This window comes from Lissotriton vulgaris, chromosome 11, assembly GCF_964263255.1.
Source record: "Lissotriton vulgaris chromosome 11, aLisVul1.2, whole genome shotgun sequence".
NCBI classification, from domain to species: Eukaryota; Metazoa; Chordata; class Amphibia; order Caudata; family Salamandridae; genus Lissotriton; species Lissotriton vulgaris.
Genome location: NC_141699.1, coordinates 512,653,100 through 512,659,099, shown reverse-complemented (window position 1 = coordinate 512,659,099; position 6,000 = coordinate 512,653,100). Strand labels below are relative to the sequence as shown.

The following is a 6,000-nucleotide window of genomic DNA, read 5'->3' as shown; positions in this document are numbered from 1 at the left end:
CACCATTGACCCAACGATCAGATCTGACTTTAACCCAATCTGACTTTGACCCAATCTCCTGCTTGAATACAAGTGTGGGACATTGACGGAGAATGGACGATAATGGGTGCAGAAGTGGTTTTGGATACATCACTAACACACACACTCTTCCCTTCCAATAACTCTCTGACCCAAGAGGGTACCAGCTTAGTGGAAGGTTTCCTTCCACGCAGCCTCAAACACAGGAGAAATCATAACACCTTCCAAGCAGGATTATGGTTCTGGAAGTCCAGCAATCATCAGGTGTCCCTCCTGCGGGAGGCCAGCAAGCATTGTATATACTGTCACCCGTGCACTGACTTCACCTCCTGGTTGCCTGCCAAGTGGGATTGTGGTCTTTGAAATTCAGCAATCAGCGCATACCTACCACAAATAAATGAATGTTTTTGGTACAACATACTAAGGTCGGTATTTATTTCCTTCACCCTTCCAAAAACTTACTTTAGTAAGAAACAGAATGGCAAGAGTGTGTTATGCCTTTTTTTTAAACAAGTCACAATTTTTCGTGATTTAAAGGGCCCGAACTTCCGCACACTTATGTGGAATTACAGGCGCTGAAGTACTCCGCTACTTTGAACTCGATCTTGCAAATGACAAAGCCATGGTTTGTTTGTATACAGGTAAACCATCCGAAATCTAACATATCTGCTTTTCAATTGTAATAGTTCGAGGTTTCTTCCAAAAGAAATACAGATAGTTACCGACTTTAAATGAACTTTAAAACAAAATCCTTCAAGCGCAAGGCTAAAAAGATTCAATAAGTAAAGTGCCCAAAATAAATTCAATACCAGCACACCACCTATCCTTCCGGGAGACCCACCGCTCTCAAGAAGTGTTCAAAATTAACTGATGTCTTCAGTTTTCCTTTAACAGCTTCAAGCGAACCCGACCGTATGACCCGAAACCTCGGTATACCGCACCATTTTGGATTGCACCTATGTTTAATGCGAATGTCTGACCGTCCTAATTGTGGAATGTACTACAACCATACTCACCCTCCCCCACTGCTGCGGAGACCTACCTGCTTCCATGGTGCCCCGCCCATTGCAAGTCTTTACCCGCCCCCACTCCGCGCTAAGTTTCCAAGACTATTCAAAACTAGAGGACACAGTCAGCACCCCCTAGTCTTAAGCGTGACATCACTTCCGTTGTGTGCAGCAGCGGTGCGCGGAGGCTGGAGGAAGTAACGCTTTGAACTCGGAGCACGGAGGGGTCGTGAAACTTAGGTATGGCCCCCAATGTAGAAGAACTGTGATGTCTCTCCCTTGCTGTGACAGGCTTGTGACTATTCACAGGCTCACGTAAGCCTGTCCATTGGGGACCAGCTGAAAGGAGGACTAAGAGGGAAACTTTGATATCCAGGATTACGATATCGAGATGGATGGTTCGCCATAGGGGAGGGATGTTGGGTGCCCGAGGAAGAGAGCTGTCCGTCTGTTGCCAACAGTAGAGAGGCGTGTGTGAAAGTTTATGAAACTTGTACGTCGGGGTTGGGGTACTAGTTCGGCTCTTGAAAGGCGAGTCTCTGAATAGTTTTTAAGTATGACGACAATTTTACACACCTGATTACCAGAGTTGTTTCATTAAGCTACGTCTGTATGGCGTCCGTGACAACGTTTCTGTATATAATGTTTTAATACAAGTTATTCAAAATTAAGTGACTTTTTCAACCACATGTTAATGCTCTGTATCTGGATCAACGTAACGTTCAATATAGCTTTATTTAAACTTTCCCTCCGGTCGTTGCTGGGAAAAAATGGTTGCATGAGAATCCACAAATTGAGGGCTGGAGTGCAAGTATTTTACAGCTCTCTCCCCCACTTCCAAAGACATTTAACATGGAAGTATGAGATTGAAAAGCTGGTCAAGTTTAGGTTACTGCCATCGACAGGCAGCAGTTGAAAACTGCTTTATGGGATTAATGCACCTGCTTGACAATACATCTACTTGTATCCAGCAGGTCTAAGGAATATGATGCTTGTAAAATAACTCATATTGGATACATTTTCTGCAGGGAACTGAGAGTTTAATTAGATCACGGTTTTGAATTGCCGTAAAATAACCCAACAGGTTTAATATGCCTGCTGCTATTGTGTGTAACCTACAGGTCGCAAAAGCGTAGTGTAATAAATAACATATAGCAGAAGCAGAATCTTCCTTCCATTTTTATTTTAATTTTTTTTTAATTATTCTAACTCCTGTTTAGCTTGCTGATCGCATGTTCCAGTGGGGGAAACGGCTCAGTAAGTTGTGATGCTACACCAAACTACTACAGGAAACCTACAAGTTCTGACTTTTAATTCTGAGGTTTCAATTGTATCTTTGCGTCTCTTCGGCTCTATAAACATGCCATTGATTTTGTTTTAAAGTGTCTGTTACTATAGTCTCCAGAAATCAATTTTTAATTATTAATGTAGTTATATATACAGACCTTTAATATTTTTACCCAGGGCTTTAGGTGGAATGAAAAAACTGTGTGTGTGGATGGAGGGGTGAGTCTCCTGAGGGGTCATGGCTGATCTAATAAAGGCGTGCCTTAAAAACTGGTAAGCATTAAATCTGTGCTTAACATAATGTCCGGCCCAACTGCATTTTTCTGCTTCTGTCATTGCATCCAGATATATAATACAAGTATCAAGACACCTACAACAAGCCACACCTATTGACTTTGTCAATGGTTGTTGGTTGCTTAAGATTAATAAGCAACAACTATGGATTCGTTTTATGGAACAATGAAAATGCTTCAGTTTTGAAACGAGACTGAAATAATTATATCTGAGTCTCTTTGAAGTCACCTCAAAGACATTAAATGGTGGTATTACTGCTTTAGAGTTAAGATTTTTTTTTTTCACTTTGCGGGTAAGAGTAAAAATGGAGACCCAATAGGAACTTCTCTCAGTACCTTCTTTTTAGAACTGCTGGTGCTGAGCACAGTTAGGGCAACTAAACAAGAAAGACTCCCCAGCTACAACACAGCAGACAGAACCACGGAGCCCAAACCGGCCCCAAACACAGGAAAGAAAGGAGACAGACAAAACTACGAGTCGAGGTCCTCCAGCACGCCGCGACATTATCGCCACCAGAAAATAAATACCTTCTAGGCCAGAAGGCGTAACCCCCACAGAAGAGTGTCAAACTAGAGACACTGGAGAGCCCCCAAAACCAGATGGAAAGCCCAGGAGGGACACACTCCCTGAGGGAATGGACCACCCCTCTAAGAACCTAGAGATCAGACCCAGACCAACCATCCAACCACATCAAGGGGATTGTACAGCCTCAAAATGCCATCCTGGAGGACAAGCAGCACCTAAGGCAGAAAATGGAACCACATGTGTATGATCGCACCAAGCCCCAAATGACATCCAATGCCAAGCATTAGAAGACCAGGCAGACCCTCCAGCATAGAAGAGGGGACCGAAGCAGAGAGACCATGCAACATGAAGCCTCCCGCACAATCAGTAAGACTCCAACTTGGGAAAAGCCCGAGAATGCACTAGGAGACTATGGAACCACAGGCAGGTGTAACCAATGGAACTGCCACTCCAGTCCTACTGACCTCCCCAACAACAGATGAAACCAATGGAATAGGCCATGCCAGAGTAACCAGAACACCCAGAGGCTTCTTTCCACCTCCCACCCCCTCACCCCAAATATGAACCGAGTCCCCTGGACCAAGGCAAACCGAGAAAACCAAACAATAGGCCCACAGGCCAACGAATGAGCTGGGCATCCACTCCCAATCTGACACACCTTTTTGCCCAGAAACATAACCGGGGAACAGCGCAATGGGGGCACCAGAACAGCCATCAGGGTGACCAAAACCCAGGCAACCACAGTAAATATGCCCAAAGATTGAACAGGAGGAACTAAAAAGGCAGTGACCCCACAGCAAACCCCAGAAATCGCCAGAGTCATGGACAAAAGGGGATGTGGAGGAACGCAACCTGTAAAAAAAAATCGCAGCCTTGTTGACCCCAGGAGTCCGCAGGGAATGTAGTAGCTGGATGGATAGCAGAGCCAACACAGGCGGAAACACCCCAAGACCGTCAGTATACAGCAAACACCCCCTCCCTAACCCCAACCAGTGGAACTGGGATGACCCTTCTTGGGATGGGAGCAGAGAGACACCAGTACCGTGAGGAAGGAAACCTAAGTTGATGAGAAGGCAGCTCTGAACGACCACCACACCCACTAGAACGAAAGGCAAGCACCCATACTGGAAGGGACACTGCAATGCAGCATCCACAGGTCATGCGCCCCTGCCCCTTGCCCGCCCAGGACAACCCAAGCAAGGAGCTCTGCCTGAGGGACCCGCATCTGGGAGGATTGCGGAGGCCAACCCCACCTGGGAAGAAACTGCCCCACTGAAGGAATAAGAATGGTGAACCGCACATGGGAAAGCCCTGGGCAGCCAAGCGCAGGAAAAGCGGTGGGAGAGGACCATAAGGACCAGATGTGCAGCCAATCCATGCCAGACAGCTGGGTAAACCAAACAGCCATTCACCTAACAGCCAGGGCACCCCCCCAACGACAACCTAGGATAGGAAGAAGGGACTGCCTTAGTTGCCTATCAGGTCTGCAACCAGAGGCACTGTCAGGCCATGACGGCAAAGGAGGACGCCACAGACTCCATTAACAAGATCAGCCGACTTATCAGCCAGGAAGGCAATGTTGAACCATACAACCCTGGACATCCAGCACACTCTCCACCTCTGGAATAGCTCCTGCCAGAGGCACAAAATCCCATGCCAAGGACATTGCTGTCAAAGCTGCATATCATGCAGCCCCTAACACCTAATTAAAGACTTTTGTTGTTGGACAGGAAGAATGGCGCTCAAGCTGAATTATGCGTTTTTATGATGAGCTGTGTGTGTATATGGTGCTAACCTGTCGAGGGAAAACACCTTGAAACCCCTGTACAGATGTGAGTCCAGAAACCCACAATTTCAAAGCAAAAACAAAGTCCAGGGCACACGTTATGAGTATCAACAAATGGTTCCGTGCGATTTAGGGTTCCAAACAGGATATTTGATACACACCAGATTAATGTTTTCACGTGTGTTTAATGAATGAGGAAATGCGAAAGAACTATATGATGTGGAGAGTGATTCCTTCCCACAAATGTGTGCGCTCGACAGACAATGAAACACTCAGGTTTCTTCACCAGGTTAACTTGATTTCATCAATATTTATTCCAACATATGTGTAAATCAAAGTACCATTTACCTTTCCATTCCATGATTTTTATGAGGCAGTATTCATATTGATCACAAATATATCTCTCCAATGGTCAACAAATGTTAATCTCCCAATGCATTTCGGGTCGAGAAACACTGACCCTTCGTCAGGGGACTATAAAGAAAATGAAACGGGACCAATTAATTCACTGTCCTATGGTTCAAAAGCATGATCTGAATCATATACATCAACAAAATGAAATAGCAAAAATTAAACCATGATAGCATTTCACTTAATCATAGCTATACGAACTCAAAGTTTAACTATAATATGCCAGATACGAGATAAACCGGTACATAACGAGCGTTTAGTGATTACCATTACCAAAATAACATTATGTGCCAAATGTAGCTGACGCTCTGTTCAATTACGCGCAACAATTTTACTAGCTAGCAAAAAGCGGTCAGGTTCACTTACGAAAGACCACCGGGTCTGTAGCACCGAATGTGCAGCCTTTTCGTCTTAGTAATCGGGAAGTTACGCGCCAAATATTTACGGGTTTGAAGGTGAACAAAGTTCCGGTCACGTGATTGGCACAGGAACCAATCGCTGACAGTCTCTAGCACTAACTCGAATCACTTGATGGGGTATAGTGAAGCTTCACGAAAGTTAATGTTCGTAAACAAACTATGCAATAGCTAAGGTGAATGCAATATTAAGCAAACTTACGTCAGACCACGTACACTGAATCAACATACATTACAAAAATGGGAAATTCAATGT

At 44.9% G+C, this 6,000-nt stretch overlaps 1 protein-coding gene across 3 annotated transcripts in view; it reads left to right on the top strand.

The window, feature by feature from the left end:
* The first annotated feature begins 1,160 nt into the window (after nucleotides 1-1,160).
* The window catches only part of FIGLA (folliculogenesis specific bHLH transcription factor), a 439,043-nt gene continuing 434,203 nt past the window's right edge, over nucleotides 1,161-6,000 (top strand). For all 3 annotated transcript variants that reach the window (XR_015301023.1, XM_086944780.1, XM_086944779.1), the window contains exon 1: nucleotides 1,161-1,265. The gene's annotated coding sequence lies outside the window, so the exon portion shown is untranslated. The remainder of the gene's footprint in view (nucleotides 1,266-6,000) is intronic.